We start from the raw sequence: 22,519 nt of genomic DNA on the forward strand, positions 1-22,519 counted from the left end.
ACAGGGTAAGTACGTGGCCTTAAACCATTCTATAGCTCTTCTGTATCTCAAGTCGTGTCCTTGAAGCTAATATCAGGTTATGCCACTTTTTAGTCCTTTTTGCTCGGAAGTCATGTGAATTCTGAGTCTTAAAACCAAACCATCTGATGTCAATCAAAAGGACTTCGGGTTGATAACTGCTGTAAAAGTAGTTCCACCGCAAACGAGATCTGGCTGAAGAATATTAAAATATATCAAACTGATTATTTCATATAAATACATCACCCGTTTTATTCAGTATAAGATTGAAATTATATTTTACATGATTAATTGTCACAGAACAATTCAAATACATGTACATATATAGAAGTTTGAACTGTATTTTATTAATGCCTTTAATATCCAAAAATGAATTGCAATGGATTGGCTACGTTTAAAACTAAAAATAGTTTGATAAGATTACATTCAGAAACAAAATAAAAACTAAATGAAACGAAAAAAAAAAACCAAAACAAAACAGAACAAAACAAACAAAAAAAAAAAAAAAAAAAAAAAAAAACGATATTTAAATTGAAATTTTTAATCATCAGTATTGTGGTGGATGTGTAATTCTAGTAGTGGTCAAAGCGCTGTTCCCCTTGTAAATAACTTATCTTTTTGGAAATGCAGATTGAACAAATTATCATCAGCGATTATAAAGTTTTTAGAATACCTTTTAATATCTCATGACTTCCGAGGTTCAACATCATCGGTGTTTTGATAAGTATACGTAATTTGGTGTCTCAAGATCGACCTATCTTCATCCTATTTCATCATTTATCATTTCAAAATCGAAACATTGGAGGGTTTTTATTTGGAGCAGATCCTTCACCCTGCCTAGTTCCAATGATTATGATGATAGTCGGATTAGTGGGGATTTTTTAACATTTTAGATGCGCCTTTGGCCAACTGATATTATTATGTTACCTTTTTAGTGGAAGAACTTGTCGCTCTTGTAGATGAGACCGTGTCTTATATATTTGATGTTTGCATTACTTTCACAGGAATTCGTTGCCTTTCCCAATGACAAAAATCTTTTTTAAGAAATGAATGGTACAGATATTGACTCTATTGTTTTTATTCCTCCAAAATAAATCAAATAAAAACAATATATTTCTGTAAATTTTCTTGGGTGCAAACAAATTTCATTTCAATAATGGACAGATATTATTGCTTGAAATGTAAAAATTGTCAAAAATAAGCATCATATGTGTAGCTGGGACACATTAATTTCAGTTCAGTTATCAAAAATTGTTATATTTCTGCAGATTCCATAAGGAGCATTAAAAAAAAACAAAGTTAAATCTCAATTGGCCCGGTAAAGAAATAGATTTTTGAAAAATGCATAACGAGGATGACGCTAAGTGATAGAAGTAGCTCACATAGCCCTATTCAAAATTTTAAAACGGTTCATTTCATACCCATTTGGTGTTAACAATTCGTTAATACGGTCCAAGTGAACAAGAATAAGTGTCCCACTGTTAACAATGAAATAACTATGTAATAATCAGAGATGCAATTATGTTTGTCTATAAGTTTCTTATATATTAAATCACAAGTTATGGTGTTCTCATATATTGAATCTCAAATATCTTTAGTCTATGCAACCCACTTTTAGAAAATTTATAATGAAAAAGAAATATCTCATTAAACGAGAGACTAAAGTTATCAACAAGTATCTGGTAAAGTATATCATGGTAAGTTTCTAACTTTTGTAATTTACTAAAAATCTGACAGCAGGTTTTTAATGCCTTTTTAGAATACATAGGTTAACACAATAGAGTCGCGCAGTTGCATATGACGTAATATTCATTCAATTTATTAGCAAATTTACGCAAACATTGTTTACCTATTACATTCCACCTCGCCAGCGGAGCTTGAACTATTTTACAAATATTCATGATTAAAATACCATCAATATAAGAATATATATCATTTATATTATTCATTTTCCATTTTTAGATAGAATACATTTTGGTCCACTTGATTTACTTTCCTGTCCCAAATAAATTCCCAGATAAAATTATTAAGTTATAGCACATATTTATCTGGTATTCCTCGTGCTTGAATTTTGTAACCACAAGATGAAAGAATGTAGTTCTTGACAACCAGCGTCTTGCCAAAGAAAGCTAAATTTCTGCTTTTCCAAACTTTTATTGATTTTTTTTCTATCTTCGAGGACAACAACTTGTCGTTATCAATGTTATAAGCATACTGAATTATATTGTTAGTCGTCCATGAAATCTTGTTGAAATGACTTCGCTGGCCCCATTCCATCATATCAAAATAATTTTCTTGGTCAAGAAATATTATTATTCCTTCCATACACAAGTTTGAGCACTTGGCTTTTCCATAACGTTTCCTGCCTTCGTTTTTTTCTAAAACGAAGAAGAATCAAGAATGAGAATACACATACCATGTATGGTAATTTGATTCTCATTATGAACTGCGGCGTGAAGAAAACACTCGTACTGATCGTTATGAACTAAAGATACGTCATTTAATATACTTTTATTCAGCAAAATTGAAAAGCCTCTTTTTACTATTTATTAACCCTAGCGAAAGCGAAGGATAAATTATCGTCATGAATTGTCAGCCCGTGGTAAAATAAAGATAAAGAGGAGTTACCGTGATTTATTTCTATTCAAAGACAACTACGATACTTATGATATTTTCGTGACCTATTACGGTAATCTTAGACCCCCGCCATATTTGTCCATATTTGGCTGTACACTTCACGCTATGTAAGTTGAAATGATGGCTAGTGAAACGTTGGTTTGTATTTGTATCATGAAGGAAGGGCGAATTAAGTAAAACGGTGTTAGTTATGGCAATAGTTGTATGCATTGTAAGGTCACAGTGTTCACACATGAACAGGTATAATGTTTTATTCATTAGTACCTTGAACTCGAGATTTTATACAGTCAATGATTTGATCGGTGATTTGGAGGGTTGCTCCTGATGCAAAAGCATTAATCAAATTCTTCCGGAAAACGCCAAGCCTTTTTGAATTAGAGTCGCTAAAAAATAACATCTTTAGTGTTTGTCCCCGTGTTCACTACAGTGTTTCTTTATATTATGTGTTTTCAGTTTGTGCATTTGTCTTAGGTGAACTACTGCGAACTTTGGTTATCACAGCCTCAGAAACCATTTCCGTTAGGACATGAACATCCTGAAGCGGGCTTTCTACATTTTTGTAAGAACTACGGCCTTCTAAAATGTCATGTGCATAATCCCCATTGTAAGGCTTTGCTGATTTCATCACAATCTTTTCACAATTCTGTTTGAGTAACCATTCTGTTTGCAATATACACAGGAAGGGTCGCTTGTACACTCTTTTGCAATGTGGTTGTATTCGTTGCAATTGAAACAACGCTTGCAGTTCATATGAAGTTTCTGTTTGCAAGCTAGGATGCTAGGATGTGTGATCATGCAAATAGACACTGAGCATACCAAATTCATCTCCGTTAGGTAGAAATTTGACACAGTCAAAAACTTGAAGGTAGAGAAAGCCATTTTCAATGTTAGTTCCCTTTATGAAACTCCAACATACTGAGCCTAGTACAACTTTACCATTAGTCAACATTTGAGTAGCAACATAACAGTCGTCTATTTCTAAGACAGATCTTTTACTGTCACATTAGTTATATATTGTTCATGAAAAGAAAGTAACCTGTATTTTAACAATTTTTCCTTCGCTTCAGAGTCTTTCAACGAAATGGTACAGTTCCGGTGACTAAATTGAACCGATTTAACATTTTCTAACGAGATTACTATGTTGGATGTATTGAATCGAAAAATGCTATTTGCGAATGCCATGGCGAGTAATCGATGATCAGGAATAAAAACACAATTCTTAAGACAGTATTACGTGTCTTAGTTTGCATCTATTATTCAAGTTCGATAAGCCGACTACATGAATACACTATGTGTCTGAACACCCGATTCAGAGAAATTCCACATTCAAAGGAAAAACATGTTTTAAATTTTAAGAGCTCCAAGTTTTCGCACCCGCCTTCAGAAGCACATAGATCAACTCCAAATAGTGGTTTAAATTCAGTTCATTGAAATGCGAAAAAAAAGGAAAAAGCCCCAGGTCACACCAAAAGGGCAAAGACGATATCGTATAAAAAAAGACAAAAAGGTACGATCAGAAATACGATCACCACAAACCCAACTTTAAATCAATGACTCAAGCAGGTTGGAAAATACTAGCAACTGGAAACTTATAACAACAAATGTTTCGAGTTCACAATGATGTTATTTAATAGACAGCAACAAATTCATCATTTTCAGTGAGAAATTATTAGATAAGCATAGGCTTTAATTCCAAGTCAACACAACTAAATATTTGTAAACATTAGAATGGTATGGTTTTCTGTGTTCTGTGTTCATTTGTAATAGACATTACGTTAAAATACGTATATGCACAGGTATACGAGCTTACTGTTGGTATCAAATCTCTGATATTTGTCAGTGGTATAACTTCCTTTACCCGATATCACTACAGATCAATATAATTATATTATTGTTGATATTTCGTTATATATTACCCTTGACCTATTTGATGCAATTTCTCACGTGAAAGACCAAACAACATACATTATAACTTTCTTGTGTTTTTGTGAAATGACTTTGAAAGACTCATTAGAAGTGAATACATGATATCATACTACAGCTATATTTACAGGAAGCGAAGGGCAAACACATAGCTTTCCAATTATTTGTTTTTTTAGCTTAAAAGGAAACACCTGTTTTTATTCAGTAAGATATATTATCAACAGCGGAAAATACGAAATATTTAAGCCAACTAATCCAGATTTCGGTCTGGCTTTTGTGTTCTTGTGTTTGTTTTCTTTATACACCATTATGTTTGGTTAGTTTTATCTGGTATGTCATTACTTGATGAACGTCATTGCATTGTAAGCTTAATTCCGGGTATGTGAAATTCATCATTGCATATATCATTTTTTAAGCATAAAACTCTGACATACTCCCCACTCTCTTAGCTTGTTGTTTAATTGATTAATGCTTTGGTCCTTATCGGTGATAATGGTCAATAACAGTTTCAGTAACTACATTGTTAGTAATTAACAATGTGAAAAGTCAATTATCAACTTAACTACCCTCTCCTTGAATAACTTCGTTTTTTGTTTACATATCATTTTTATAAGAAGAAACAGACAAACGGAAAAAGTACACAATACTATGAAAAAAGCCGCATTGGTTATATTCAGCGTCCATCTGTTGTTTTTGTCTTTTTCGTCTTACCCTGAAAGATTTCTTTACAAGTGTTTGAAAATGTAACGAAAGTGTTTTATATATATATATAAGTTATTCCAAATTATGTAGTGCAAAAATTCAGAATTCTGAGTACTAACATATACAATTGTAAGTAATGGCCTTTTTTCCCCAGATTTTATTTCGATTTTCCATAATTCTATATGCTTGCTTAGAAACAAGGACTGTAAAGTGTGGCAAAGGAGCCGTGTGCTCTTGTGTAAGTAAAGAAATAAATTGCATCGGAAGGTTCTTGAAAAGTTTACCAAAAGACCTTCCTGTCGCCGGCTCTGAAATTGTGAATTAATTGTTACTGTAGTCAAATCTTGGTATCTCGACCTGCAATCAATTCCATGTTAGAATGAAGATAGCCTTTAAGTAATGACATAAATAACAAATGACACTTTGTTTAATGACAGGGCTTCAGTTTTTGTCACTCCTATTATTACCGAAGCTGACAAAATGGTTGACGACTTCGAGTTAGTGAGAAATATTCTATGAAGATTTATTACCGGGCGGGCCGACTAGTTAGTTCGAGAAATCCAAGGTTATTTATACCGATTATAAAGAAAAAAATCTTGGAACTGTGTTATTCATAGCGAATTCATCCTAAATGAATTATACAATTATGTAAAAAGTTGTCCAGGTTCCCAAAAATTCAAACACATTTGTTTCCTATATCGTAATGATTTGGTCTAACGAATTGTGTTAAAGTTTGAAATAACATTTACCTGTGAACACTGAATGCTTGACGTCTTTAAAATTAAAATACTGTCTGAAAGGACTAAATGTAAACTCCTGTCAGCCAAAATTTCTAGTGGTTTTTAATTTATCGTATATTTTGAATTATTTGTGCGAGGAAGAATGACGCTTATCCGTTCAGTATCTTCTGATCAAAATTAGAAAAAAAAAAAAAACAACACATACGCTTATTTATTTATCATATAAATCAAATGTTGCACTAATGCACTCTGAAACTGCATAAAACACTGGCTTCATTCCTTGTTTTGCGCATGGTAGAACCTCTCTTATTCTAACGCTGCTTATGAGAGGTTTTTCCCTCGAAACGCGTATACAGCATATTGAAATTTGGAAAAAAAATATTATTGGTATTTGATCAGTCAGTTTACCTTGTTATTACCCTTCATTTGTATGTAAATCATGTCTCCCGGACAGTAGTGCAAATTATACGCATTGACCTTTATATTTGAACTCGTTTGGAAAGGTTTTGCGAATCATTATTTTCAATAAAATATGCAAAATGATCGATTATCGTGTGAATAAGTTTGTTTCATGGAAATCAGTGAGATGAAACGCATTACCTGGTCATAATTAATTGTTTAGGTAGAATTCGAGTTTAATTTGTATAACATTACAGAAGATTTTTCAGTCTTCATTTTTACTACAAGCTTAATCTTAATGCAGTATGTTTCATTATATCATTATACTACTTAAAATAGACATAACATATAAAAGTAAAGAATCGATTTACATAATAATATTTAAATCTTGTATTACTGTGTTTATTAGCAGTTTGTTTATAAGAAATAGCTTTTATATCACTGATGATGGGAAACATATGTAAAGCTTCTACCGAACTACAGGAGAGAACAACGGACCAGCGAGTCTGTAATATTGATAACGACTTACTATTTCAAGATATCATAGATTTTAAATTTGGTTAATACTATCACATTGAATTGTCCATATTGCAAAATTTAAATACAATATAAAAAAACAAAAACAAGAAAAAAAAACCAAAAAACAAACAAACAAACAAAACAAAACAAAACAAAACAAAAACAAAAACAAAATCCAAATGAACAAACAAAATTAAAACCAATCAAACAAAAGTAATCTTCCAGAAAACTCTGTGCTCCAATTATTTGACATAAACCGTTTCTTGCTTGCATCCGTTGAGATTTTATGTTTCCGATATCAGTGACTTCATTTACATCTACAACGCTAATTATTAATCATTTATAAATAAAAAACAAAGCTTTTCAAAACGTTTATAATTAGTCTGAGTATTTGAAGACGATGTTTTGGCTTAAGATTCATGACTGTATTTTTAAATTTTAAATTGAAGAGTAATGTTATCGTTCCATCATTAAACTGATCTATTGAATTATCCTAACAAAATGTAAACTCCACAATATCAATTTTATTTTGCCAATAAGTAGGGTACTTTTAATCAATTAGGCCATACAACAGTCTACATACATAATTAACCTCATAAAATGGTTTTAGAGATTATTATATTGATAGCAGAGATTTATCGAATGTTTATTGAGTAATGAATTTCAACAATTAATATTGTGAAATAAAGTATGTAATTTCATTCCCTGACTTTTGCCCACCAAAATGTCACAACTCGAATATCAATACACAGATTACACAATTTGAAATCTATATTACAATAATAATAATTACAATTGGTAAAAATCTATGTGATAAATGAGATAAAGCAAATAACCAAAATATAACAACTGGCGCAAAGAACGCTTGAAAATTTTAAGATTCTGTTAGTTCTAAATTACTTATCAAATATAATGACTTTGTTCGTTTCGTTTGCACTAAGGTATATTTAAAATAAGTAGATAATTAAATGATGTGTACTTTTTAATAGATCAATTACAGACAATCCTTTGAAGGTATTTCCAATTGAAGTTGGGTCCCTTGTCTACACAATATATGAGTTGTGAGTATTTTGTGACAATGTTGATTGAAGAAACACGTAGTTACAAACATTGATTTAAATAAAACAGACCCCCCCCTCCCAAAAAAAAAAAAGGAATGTGTTTAGTTAATAAAACGTTCTCTTATTTCAAAGAAATTCAACAACCTATTGACTCGTAGTGAAATTACTGATGATCTCAAATTTCCTGTTGGGCGTATGATTCGTTTAAATGACATTAAAATGTCATAAAATACTCGAAATAGTTTGAAAAATGTGACGTCAACAGTAAAATATTCCTCGATTCAGATTTTCAAAGTTGTTGAATCCTGTGCGGAATATGCAGTCATTTAATTAGCACGGTTGGAGTATCTGTGAATTCCTTTAATTAAAATAAAGGGTAATCAAGGGAACCAAGGTTATAGCAGTAATAATGCAATCCAGGGACAAAGACAAGACATGGAAAACAGACACAAAAAAAAAAACAAAAACAAAAACAAAAACAAAAAACAAAAAACAAAGCAACCAAAATCTTACACACAAAGCAACAAAAGCAAATGAGCAAATCGGACTCCACTAAAAACTGGGAGCATGGATCAGGTGCACCGGTAGGTGATATTTATCGTATTATTCAATGATTTTGCTTACCGCTATAACCTTGGTTCCCTTGATTACTCTTTTTTATTCTCAACAGGAGTAAACTGGAAAAATCACCTGACTTGAATCAAGTTACATAGAATACAAAGGAATTTAAAATTACACAAACAGAAACCGTCATACAAAACCACTGTCAACGTAAGACTTTCGTTCGTCTTGACACCCACGCTCGTTCACGATCATGTCCGCTGGAAATCAGATGAAGGATGCCGCTTGTTGAGCAGGACATGCTTACCCTTCCGGAGCACTTGATGTCTATCCTGGTTTTATTTTGTTGGATCATAGGACATCAATGACAGATAAAAATCGTTTGTGATAATGAGAACTGACAGACGTTGATGAAAATATGATTTTATGAGCATCGACGTAAAGCTTTGGACAAGGTAACCCTGTCCAACTGAAGACAACAGGTCTTTTCAAGAGTTCTGTTTAGTGTTTAGTGGACAACCTCAAAACAACTGGTAGTTACATAGAATGCTTTGGAAGGGTAAGCATGTCCTGCTCCGCCAGCGACACCTGTTATATTGCAGGTAAGTGTAATCCGGCAACAGTCAAGCAACAATAATGCAGCTACATGTTATGTGATACTGACTCTACTTACGATTATAATTATTGATCAATGAATATAAAGTAAAACCGGGATAAACTGTCATGATCGTTCCCTCTTAAATTTCTAAAAATAACTTATTGTAAACCAAAAGCAAAAAACAAACATAAAACATCAGAATTTGAGATAATTCCTACCTTCATGTTTTAGTTGCAAATGTAGAATAACTAACATATATACATAATTCATTGAGGAGTTTTGAATGGAAATGATTTGAAAACTCTTCCTGCGACGTTGTTTGGAAATCTATGGAAATTAGCTAAACTGTAGGTAGTAAATGATTATTTGGGCATTGTAGGGACTTCGTTCCCCTTATAGGGATAGATACTTAGTAGATACAGAAAACATTTAATAACACAATAAATTGGACAATTTTATGTCACTCTGATTAATTTAGGGATCTAAAACATTGGACAGGATTTAAGAAAAAAATTACTAATAAAGAAGGAAATTACACTTTTCGATATACAATTCTACGTTAGAGCATACCGTATTTCATATAATCCATAATATACAAAAGGTATCCCACAAAACGCTTTTTTCTTTTATAAGGCACATTGCTAGAAGCCAAATTACCGTATTAAATCCAGATGCTTTCCAAAAGCCAGTTATCCTGACATAGTGAGTATTTCCACATACAAAAGCATACTAGTAATTTGTTTAAGTAGCAGAAACAGCGATATGAAATACTACAGATCTATAATTTCTTTCCTGCTTTCTACCAAAATAATACTTTATTGTCCTGACACAGCTTGAAATGGGTGTCTTCCTTTAACGTAGTAAATAAATTTTCTTTCTTTTTTAAAAATGTATAGTTACGCTTTTATCTAAGATCATACATCAAAAATAGACAGAAGTACATCATTTTGTTTGTTTTCTGCCTTTATCTGTATTTTTTGTTTTAGAAATATTACAATCGGTATTTCGTCACCCCCAGAAGATATGTATCCATATTTGGAAAGACTTATTGTGCTGTAAGTGATATGATTGTCAAATAATGACTTCACAATTGCTAATTTTAAGTCGTGTATCTACATCCTATCAATGTCAATGCTCCTTGGCTTTTTTTCTTTATATACGTATTACAGATACACTTTTATACTTTGGTTTGTCAATTTAAGGTATTTATCAGTAAGGGGTTATATCAAATTTACCGAAATGATACACAAAACCTCCATGCAATAATCAAAATAACCAAAGGAAAAATAATCCTTGTGAGAAATGACATTATTGTTCGCCATGACCCTGACTTGGTGCACGCATTTCCGATGGCATTGGCGGTTGAACGAACAAGAAATTTCTTCTTAATCTGTTTAGCAAAAGTTTGATTTTGTAAAAGTTGAATGTGCTGAAAGAAAATAATAAGGATTAAGAGATATCTTAAAGGAGAGTTTTAATATATTTCATTAACTTTTGTCCGCCATTAAAGAAAAGTTATCAATGAAACCTTCGATAATGTTTTGAAGAAAATGTCCATGCAAAACTAAAACAGTGGATGACACATTACAAATTTTATTTTTAAACAATTTTCATACAGTGGATGGCACATTACAAATTTTATTTTTAAACAATTTTCATACAGTGGATGGCACATTGCAAATTTTATTTTTGAACAATTTTCATATCATAAATGCATCCTTCCCAAAGTTAAATAATGGTTTTTGATTAACTGCAACGATTTAAGGGAATAAATACAGCAGAAAGAATGAAAATTCACAGAAAAAGAGAGATAATTCGTTGTTTTGTAGAACAATTCGCTGCCTTGTTAGGAAACTTCAATTTCAGCCATCAATTGCAATTTAAATTTGACATGGGTATGATATAAACAATACATTAGAACAACAAAACAAAATCATTAAAAAATGTTCTGTTCTGCCACCCATGTTATGGGATTTGCCTGATTGTTACTCGGGCTTTGTAATTACTCTGCAACATTAGAAAACATTATTAAGTAAATACTATACAGCTCAGGGGGTTATAGAGCAGTTCGTTACCTATAGAATTACATAGTCGTCCCAAGGCATAGACAGGGGTGATGATGAATTTTCACGGGGTAACGAATAAATCTGCTCCATCACTTTCTCAACAATATGATATTTGCATTATTATGTTGAATGTTTCATATGCACAAAAAGGTAATATTTAAAATGATAATCACCCTCTGAAACATGTGAAAGATCAGAATATTACTCTCGTACTGAACGAATTAAAACTGGCATAAAGTATTAGGCATTTAAGATATAAAATATAATATTTAGACCTATGAAATACCCCGGTATGATTTCTACATGTACAGTTGTTGCTACTTGATACATAACAGAGTGATTATACTACTTCAGCATTTATACCTTAAAAAATCAAATTGTAATCTTAATCGTGGTATGTAAATCTACTATTAATTTATTTCACATTTATGAATTCATTACAGGGTTTTATCTGACAATCAAATGGTGTGTGTTTGCGAAGACAATGTCAGCGTATCTGAACTTCCTTGTTTTAAAAAATCTAATTACCGGGATGTCATCTGCAATATGTCAACCAGAGTCAAGAAATATTTTATTCCTAAATGGGGATTTTTCAAATCTTTTATTGGTATGAATAATGATATGTTATCCAAATCAAGAGAAAGCAGGGTATTATCTTACAGTTTCTCCCTTAAAAAGAATTAATGCAAAACAAAGAATTGTGTGAAATAAGACCAGTAATTTTCAAAACCTTAGACATCAGGCAGTGTCTCTGAATATTTAATCTTTAAAAAGAAAATTTTAAAAGGTATGGCTAATGGGAATTAATCATTAATATTGGAAAAAGAAAGCTACGTTAACAATACAATACTGTAAACAAAAGCAAGAAAAAACACATTCTTAAAAAAACGCATTTATAATCACATTTACCCCGCGCTAGTTATAGAATATGTATTAAAGTTAAAACTCTAGCATAGAATATTGTCAGGTTGAGGCAAAAGTGAAGACATAAAAATCTACGGCGATCATGAAAAAATCTTACAAATTTGAATTGAAAAACGAATTGCGGAGATGAAGAATAAACTAGAAAATAAAAAACCCTGAAAGTGCACAAATAAGATCACAAACACACTGACTTGAAAATAAGAGACAAAAGTAAAATACTTCCTGACAAATCAAACTTTTTTTTCAAGTTGAAAACACAGTAACAGTCGTAAGCAAATAATCAACACTAAAATTAAAAAACGTCAAGCATGGACAAACAGTTGATATCGCGTTCAGTGAAACCAACGTATAACTGGAATGACTATGCTGGAGGACTTGATGCAACATCTATCAAAAGTAATCAAACACATTTAATTCATATTTCCCGTTATATGACATGACTATGACAACGGGATTTCAAAGCGGTAAAGTATCCAAAAACTGTTTTTGTGCAAATAATTTTTAAGTATAGTTATCAAGGAGTTTCAATTTTAACCGGAACATATTCACAAATATGTAATTATCTCATGAGCTTTATCAAAACAGCTTATTCATGCTTGTGCAGTTCAGGATGTAGATGCTAAGTATAATAGGATACGTTTATCAAAAGAATCTTTTGGTTGCTTAGTATAATAACCTATACTTAAGCTTAATAAGTAAGCACATCGCCGAAAACACTTTATTATTAAAAGAAGTAAAGAGGACATCTTATATGAGAGATTCTAAAAAACAAACCTTTCCTTCGGAAAAAAAATAATTTCAAGTGATGCCAGAATACCTAAGTAACTGTCGTCATAAAAACAGACAGGAGGTGATTCATGCATGTCAAAAGCCAACCAATTTCACATTTATTCTTATTCAGAATCCGTTACAGAGAGCAGAACCAGTTTTAAATTTTAATTCGGTTGTTTCCCTTTCGAGATACACATTATATAGACTGTTAAAGAAATTAACAATTTGGAAGAGTTGTCGGTCTTAATTTTTTTGATTTAGTGTGAAATTGATGCATGGCTCAAAAATACAGATCTGAATACAGCAAAAATTATTCTTTCATAACAATATAGCATCAGGAGACCGAAAAAGACATCGTTTGTTTTATGGGGATGTATACCCAATGCCACAATTCACATTTACAATTGACAGTGTCTGAATTTTATATGGATTGGTACCTAATAATTCATATGCATGAATATATATTAGGTTCAAGCAAGCTGTGCTGTGTTTATTGTGGGAATCATTATTTTTCCATTGCATGATAACTGACAAAACATATTATTTTGCTTTGTTCAACAGCATCAGTTTGAGGGCGTGTTCATGATTTAATTATTATTTATAATCTATTGAATTATAATTCAAAATTGCAATTTCAAGGATTGCAATAATTTCGTAGACATGCATTACATTATACCGGATTTTTCCTCCAGTTCTGTTTTTTTTTACTAAAAATGATACATATATATCTCCCCGGCATTGTTATAACTGACGTTAACTCTATATTGATTCTAAGTGGGGTCAAAAATAAAAAAAAATATTTCTTAGACTGGCACTTCGCAAAATCGATACTAACCCTAATTTTCTACATTGATAATTGTAGCATTGAATGTATGTTAGACTCAGATTCATGTCCGGTTCTGCAAAGGTGTCGGATTTCACAAACATGTCTGACCATATTATGACGTCATTTTATGTCTTGGAAACTGCAAAACATCTGCCATCCTACTATGAAGCGATCACCCTCACAATCGTGTGTAATTCGATCGCACAAATATGTCCAATTTATAAATATCAAACAAAGCCGTTTATGTTCGTTTTATGAATTTTTTGGAGCTTAGATATACGTTATTATCTTGATAGTGTGTGACCAGTATAATGCATAGTTAAACTTTCATTATTTTCATACGACGGCTCTCTTTTTTAGTAGTCACTCTGTCTTTGTCGACCTTGGCGTTCGTTAATGTTCGTTTATTTACAATAAAATGTGAAAAAGGTATCCGATATTTTCGAAATTTTAACATACAAACAAACAAACATACATACAAAAACTATTTTAAGTAACGCCGACGGAATCTTCAAATCGCTAAACCATGTTCTTTCACTGGTAACACTAGACTCATTTGCTGGAATAAACTTTTGAGGTTGTAGCATATGTTATGACAATGAAGTCTACGTTTGTGGTTAGGTGACGTTGTTATCGGAAATAGGACATGCGTGTAGAACTAGACACTTTCGTGAGTATTAGAAGTATATAAAACCATTTAACTCCAAGACTGTACTTTGAGTTGATTTAGGATCCCAAACCTTAGGAAACATTGTCGACTTTCACATCTCTAATCCAAACTTAACCTCTACTTCTTAAACATAAAATAGTGCTTTTATTCAGCACTATCAGATGATTTCGTGTCCTAATATGATTGATTTCTTCATTTGTCATTATTTTTCTCTCTTAAACTACGCTTCTTTACAATTAGGCTTCTTGAACAGGGTAATGTTGCTACAAGATCACAGTCAAGAAATTTTATGGATCGTTATATATCCATCTGCACCATGAGAACCGAACTTTTCACTATATCATAGTTTTCTTTTTCTCTTTCGTCTATCTCGGACGTGATATTATATAAGCAACTGGGGTGTTTCGTTCGTGATAAACAAAGGATGCTACATCAACGTGTACACGTGGTCCATACTCCTGATTTTTCATGTTCTTTGTTGTGCGTGTCTGTTTCCTTGTCTGGTCTGTATCCTTGGGAAGCACTATATCGATTGTTGCTCAAATCTTGCTTCCCTTGATTACTCCTTGATTTAATATTAAACGTTCACCCTTCATTCAAACATTGATTTTTCGAATTGAAAGAAGGGTACAAATTATGGTTTGTGTTTATTTGTCTAGTTCTAGGTATTAATTTAAACACATATGATATTAATGATAGCCAGCAGTCCTTCTCTAGATTTAGTCTAACTATTAGAATTATGCGTTCACGCAGCAGTCAAGCCCATATACATAAGGCTTGGCTCCGAATGCGTGATTCACAAGGGAATCCAAAGCAGTAATAATATAAATAACAGCTGTACTCTCATTGTCGTCGAAAAACGAACAAAAATAAATAAGATTGGAAGTAGTATCATTATTTCAAATATTTATTAAAAAAAGTTAAATGTGAATTCAAATGGCGAATACAAAAGTGAGTATTCATTTAGCCCTCCTATAATTCATTTTCAATAGCCATTGTTGTTAGAGTTCTGAAATCTTACAGAATCATTTACTTAATGACCACTACAAAGATCCACATATTTGTGCGGCCAAGATAGCTCAGTGGCCGTACAGAGTTTTCATTGAAACACGTTTTGAAGTGCTGACTAAAGGTAGACTGCTCTCGAAAAAACAGCGTTTTACGTAACGAATAGTTATTTACCTTCCTCTTAATGGAATTTGAAGATTTCTAATATTCATGTGATAAATTCATCGAACTAGTTCCACTGTCTTTCACTTTTGAAGAAGAGTAATGTCTCAACAATAATTTGTTAATACTACTAAATTTAAAAAAGACTCGTGTGTAAAAAAATATTTTTTTTGTGTGCTATTAGCGTAGCTACCATGAACGTAGCCGCCCGTGGCCTATACCAATTATATAACACACCAAGAAAACGCCTAGCTACAAATCTGAAGAATGCATATAACTTTTCCATATATGATTGTGTTGATGTCAGGAAAGAGAGGAAAAAAAACATTTTATGGGTTTACTTTATTCGAGCCCTAAAATCAACAATTAGTTCGATAAATTCCGTATTGTTTTTGTTTAGCTTAAACGTTAAGGTATTCATTTGATGAAATTTGACGTATTATTGAAATTTAACTAAATTCAGAATTGACATAAGATATTACTTATTCCAAGATGCTCTGTTGTTTGATATGGTTCATAGCAAAAGCTAAACAAGTGAAAATTAAGAGCTAAATACTATTTTGTCTAAGAATCAGGTATAAAAATATATAAGGTGTGGCACATATAATCGAAGTATGTATACTTCATAACCTCCAGAAGTAACCATCAAAGTATTTGAAAAGCTTGCGCAAAGGTGTTTATATGTCAAATTCAGTTGACAGTAACTATATTACAACACATTTTCCTATATAACCAGTCAACAAATATCTGCGTCATAAAGCTTCAAGATAAATTAAATTATTGTACCAGTTGTTTTCTATATGTATTGAATATATTTGAGGGAAAATAACCAAGTTCAGGAAAATGATGCGCAACACACTGCCTGATTCATGCACAAAATGTTTCTAAAATATTGTAGGAAAATAAATTAAAGATCCGGCATTCTTTAGTCGCTAATGTTATTTCATTTATTATGTAATTGTTTGCTTTAAGTTGAATCTTTTTTATCTCCCTGTTTGATTATTGATATCACAAGCTACCAATTATAATAGAGGTATGAATAGAGAACCGGGCATTTGGTCTTGTTCACTTTATATGTTGTGGTTAACCTCGTTGTCCATATCACTTAGGAGTTTTATACTTCACAATGGGTTTATTTGGGGATGCATCTGACATGAATATTGTCGGATTTTTTGTGTCTGCTTTATCATTTTTGCTAAATCTAGTTGGCTTTGCTTTACCGTTCTGGATGTATGTCTCGGTCACCAACACATTTTCTTCTCATTCTGGCTTATGGCAAATTTGTGTTTCCTCAACCTGTGTTTCAATAAAACCGTGCTGTAAGTATATTCATTTGCACTAACTCTAACTAAAAACAAAACGAGTTTTACATCATCATTCTAAAGTCAAGAGTACGTAAATACATTGTTTGAGGGATGTAAGATGAAAGAATGAATTGTAGTTACGCATTCAGATCTAGGAAATTTAATTATGATGTATCAGCTGATCATTATAAACTGTTCTTTTTTAATAAACATTTTGCGTTAATCTACATATAAATATTATTGAAAGCAAAATCTATAAATATTTTTTCTTCAGTACAAATAAGTAAAGAAATATATCAAAAATGTTTTGCGTGGAGATTATTATATAAAAGCTATCAACAAGTTTCATTCGGAGATGTTATAAAATCAAGATAGTTGGAAATTTCACTATCACAATTAAACATCAACTCAAGTTAATTTCAACATCATAACAAAAGAGTTTCGACCAGTTTGTTATAAGGTTGGAATAGAATAATGTTAGTTAATATTTTGCAATATTCCAATTTCACGAGTGATTAAATCTTTTTCTTTGTGATTCCCTTGAAATATTTGGCGGCTTAATATTTGGCGTCTGCCTTGGCCAAAGTTTAGCGATTAACCATCTATGACGTCAACATTTGTTACAGTACAGATACAAAGTGTCAAATGCAGATGTACATTGTTAATGCATATGCACAGTTTGTCTGTTTTTCATGAAATAGTTATTTAAAATCACTATCCCGTTCGGCGGGCATAATCGATATATTATATTCTTTTTTAAAATTCACCCACATTTTAAATCACTTTTATCACTTTTTCATCACAAAATATGAACAATATCAGGATGTTTCGTAAAATACACATTGAATGTGTATCCTGTGCGGGACGTTGTACATGCTTCGGAAAGTTTTTACCCCTTCCGTAAGCCTCAATTACATATAGGCAGTATTTTATTAGCATTACCATATTATTGAATCATTCTTTTCCTTGCAAACTTAGCAGAACATTATATCTCAAGTGTTCTTTTAATGTTCAATGCATATCAGCGACGACAATATCCGCACAAAATATGTAGGGTCATCACCTCGTGCATCATCATGTACCATTTTATAATGTTAAGGTCAGGGTGCCGTTAAAGAAAATTATCAGTTGTTAATTTCTTCATTATTACATCATAAAATGACATGAAACTTGGCCAACAATTTCAATTTGTTACTATCGTCATATTTTAAATGTAATATTGATAGTTCACTTATCAAAAATAGTCTCATTATAAAAATAAAGTGTAACTTTTTTTTGAGGTCGGATCAGTACACCTTCGAAAGATATCGAATAATTACCAGTAAATCAACACACCCTTATCTACTGTACCTATCCCTTTCATGTTACGTGCCTCATGGTTCCTGTCACTTTCAGTATGGTAAATCTCGGGTGATACTGAACTGATCTGAACTGATCTTGTAATTGCCAACAACAATTCACCACAAAGACATTTCCTCATAGCTGTAACTAAAAGTAATTATGGTCATAGTCGTTTTCATAATAAACTGCTGTACGCATCCTGCTCAACTAGATCTGTCGAAATCGTAAGTAATTTTTAATTTAATTTGAAGCGAGGACTTTGCTTCCAGAATTTGAAAATACTCTACATTATACATCATTTCATTGTTGATTTGTTTAACGACACATGACACTCTGTTATCGTTGATGCCAAGGATGTGAAAACAGAGAAAAAATGTTGGAAAATGCAAAATTGGAGAGTATATGCGGGTATTATTATAGTTTTTTCATTACAATTGACTTTGATTTCAACTTGTTGTTAGGTTTTCAACGTAATCATATATTGACAATTTAAATGTTCAAATGGTTTCATGCTCCATTGTAGACCGTATTTACAACGCTGTTTCGGACAAATCATTTACTTCATTGATATTTTCAAAACAGAAATGTAAGGTTTCAGATGTAAATATGTATTTAATGTTACTAGTTAAGGAATAAAAAGTTTTTTTGTGATGCTCTATGATTTTCCAATGGACACATAATTTATGGAAGGCATTTCGTCCAACTAGTGTTTAGCACTCGATAATTGTTCGTAATGTTTTGCGAAATTATAATGATGTTTTTAATTTCATCGCTAGCATTTTTAAAATTTTAAGTAGACAATAGTTCGAACAATCATAATGATAAATTGGACTCCGACAAGGTGTTACGTCATCAGCAGGCCAACTTGCTTACAATCATTGAAAATTCGAAAAATGGAGCTTCACTTTCCAGTGCTCGATAATAAAAATAAACCTTAAAATGCTAACATTAGAAACTGTTATATTGGAACACTATTATATACAACAAATTACGCTTTTATCTAGGGACGATACAAAACAAAGTATTTATTATCAAGCACTGATCTGTGTATATCCGTAATCTACATGAAATTTATACAAAACAGGCTGGGGACAACACCGTCAATTATGCTACCCCAATGTTTGGGGAACAACCTCTCAAATACTTTTTTTATCCTTCATTAAAACCTAAGAAATCCAAAATATGAAATATTGTTAAAAAGTTGAAATGCCTTTGTAATTCTAATTAATTTGAGCATTTTAGAAAGTATATCTTTATTTTCATGAATTTAAATGTTACAGTCCTAAGTGCATTTCATTTTTTCAAGGATAACAACTTTACGAATATCTAGATAAAAAGCATACTTCCTTTAGAAAGTATTTCCACATTTTAATAAAAAAAATATCATTATTTCCATTTTTTCTAATTGTATAATGGATTAAAAAAACATCACCATACAATTGGTAATAACTCAAAATTGATCAACTCTATACTTGTTTCCAACCTGCAAAATGGTAATCAAGAAGAAAACAAATAGATTCACCAGTGGCGGATCCAGGGGAGGATTCCGGGGAAGGAACTTTGTTTCTCATCGAGAAAATGTTGTTACGTTTATGGTAAATATACAGGAAAATAAGTAAAAAAAGTAGCCTGGAACTCCTATTTTAACCACACTTTATCCACCTCTTTTTCAAATCTTTGGGTCTGCAATTCTGAGTAAGTAACATTTGTCCTTGGATTAAAGGAGCCTTCAGATTTCAGATAAACACATTGTCAGCGTTGAAAATAAAACATACACTTTAATTATTCATTTTATGCATATATTTTAACGTGTGTTTTTATTTTCAGGCTTTTCCATTGAAAAAGTGACAGGTGCAAGTACTAGGAAATGTATATGGAGATAGAATAAGATGGAGACCTTATTCTAGATATGATAAATCTCATTTATAGTTACTGATTGTAAGTTCCATTATCATTACTTTTTTGAGTGGGGAATTGTGTAAAAATAATTATTTAGGCTTGTTGCCAGGATATCACCTCTTTTATTTCTAACCTTTACCTTCAAACTTTTTTTAAATAGCTAGCAGCCATACAATCTTGAATTAAATTGATTTTAAAAGTTGAGCATATAAGGAGGGTCAAATTTGTTTTTGGTATAGGGACTATATTTTCCTAAAAGGGGAAAGTGTGTACACATTGGATAATGTTAGCACACTCACTAAGGTTGTTCGATTCAGCATTCTCTCAGGGGAAGATTGTAGACCCCATTTCGAATGAGAAAAAAAAATCAGGTTTCTCAAAAGTTTGAACTGAACCAATTTATTGTGCGTCCTAAAATGACATTTTGAGTGAAAATTTTCCAATATTTGCCTACAATCTTACTTCCTTCTTCACTCTAAAATATCTGAGGTCTGTACATCACGCCAGTAACATTATCCCTATTTCATGGGTTGCAAAAAACAATTGTGTAAGAATATACACCTATAGCATTTACTTTAAGCAAGCATTTTTTTTAAATTGTTAAGCTATAACATATTATTTAAAACATTTTAGTAGCTGTCTTGTTGGCTGATTTAATTTCTATATCTAATTCTAACACCTTGAATAAATCCATATGGCCTTCCATACTTTTTTTTTCACTAAAGAGATAGTAAAAGTAGCTATAAATAGAATTGGAAGTAGTCCCAATATAAATGGCTTCCATCTTAATTCGTTTTTTGCGCATGTACAAAGTATTTAGAATTCATAACAAACGGGGCATGTTTGTTTAATGATTTTGTTTGTTTTATATGTAAATATGGACTTAGACAAGATGTGTATTCAATGGCAGTCTGGAACCTTTGTTTGCAAGATGCAATTTTTTTAAATAAATAAGAAAGCTTGTGTTTAATGAGAAGAACATTTTGATATGATGTTGTTGTCATACAATAATAAAATATTGAACTTTCAGTTTTGCTTAATTTTTCTTTATTGGAACCTTAAAAGTATTATTTGCAGAGGTCTTTCTTCATATAATCAATGAATTTTGTATGTATGTCGAGAGAATGCAAGAGTTATCAAGGGGACCAAAGTTATAGCGGTAGTCAAAAGAATGTAATCCAGGGACAAAGACCCGACATGGAAAACAGACATACACAACAAAGATCATACAGTAACTAAAATCATACATACAAAGTAACAAAAGCAAATGAGCAACTCGGACTCCACTAAAAACTGGGAGCATGGACCAGGTGCACCGGTAGGGTAAGCGTCCTCTGCTTTTCTAGAAACACCCGCCGAGTTGCTCGTAAAAGTCAAGTCCGGGGTAGACAAACGAGGAAAGGAAAACTATGAACCGTTGAATAAATCAGTTTTCATGGTGCAGATGGATACACCATAACGATACACGAGTTCATGATGACGACCATAAAACGTCTGTAGTGATGACTTCAATCTTGTAGCAACATAACTCTGTTCCAGAAGCCTATTTGTTAAAGTTCTAGTGCGATACAAAACGTCTGCGTAGTTTCGGCAAGCTCTGGCATAACGTAAGAGTTGTGATATGAACACTTCATACGCAGGTGCTGATGGGATGTTGCCACAGATGAAAGGAAAGTTGACAATTCTGAATGAAAAGTCATCACGTTTGTCGTAAAGTTTGGTCAATAGTTTTCCTTTACCATCGATTTCTAAGTGTAGGTCAAAATAAGAGGCTGACTTCACAGTGTCTGTAGTATCCTTTATCTCAAGTTCTTTTGGGTAGATGCGATGTATCAAATCCCCGAAATTAGGATTGTTTAAAGATAGTACGTCATCTATATAGCGGAAACTGAGATTGAAGGATCTAGCCAAACGATATTCTTTCTTTCTGATCAGATCAGCTATAATTTGAGTCTATTTTTGATGGTTGTAGTGGGAAGCGATGCATGCCCCCAATTCAAAATTACCCAGGCCATGGAGACATTATCATTCATCCTTCTGTCAGCCGGCATTGTTCTGATTGTTCTCAAAATGTTCGTGATGAAAGATAAAGATGGTTTAAAGAAGTTCGGTTGTCTGTGTTGTATAGTGGGAGGTACGTAAAACGTGTTATCTTGGTTTAATCAATCAAGAGAACATTTCAATATTCCAAACACGTCGTCATACGGAAACTGTAATGTTATTGCCATTCATGGTCGGTCGAATATCATAGTTTTCATTGGAAGTATCAAACCATATATACAAAAATCCATACAATGACCTTTGTCATGTTTATTGACATAAAAACACCCCTGCGTTTGTTCACTAATTTATTACTCAATCTTTGGCATGGAACGTTGATACAATGGATG

The 22,519-nt window shown here is 32.1% G+C and overlaps 1 long non-coding RNA gene across 1 annotated transcript; it reads left to right on the plus strand.

Moving 5' to 3' along the window:
• Positions 1-16,669: 16,669 nt before the first annotated feature.
• On the plus strand, positions 16,670-20,172 carry LOC148603320 (uncharacterized). Its single transcript, XR_015916246.1, has 3 exons — positions 16,670-16,904; positions 18,170-18,454; positions 20,058-20,172. It is a non-coding gene; the product is annotated as an uncharacterized LOC148603320 (long non-coding RNA).
• The last annotated feature ends 2,347 nt before the right edge of the window (positions 20,173-22,519 follow it).

Source organism: Perna viridis, chromosome 11 (assembly GCF_037379345.1).
Source record: "Perna viridis isolate PV_CMFRI_1.1 ecotype Kerala chromosome 11, ASM3737934v1, whole genome shotgun sequence".
Taxonomy (NCBI): domain Eukaryota; kingdom Metazoa; phylum Mollusca; class Bivalvia; order Mytilida; family Mytilidae; genus Perna; species Perna viridis.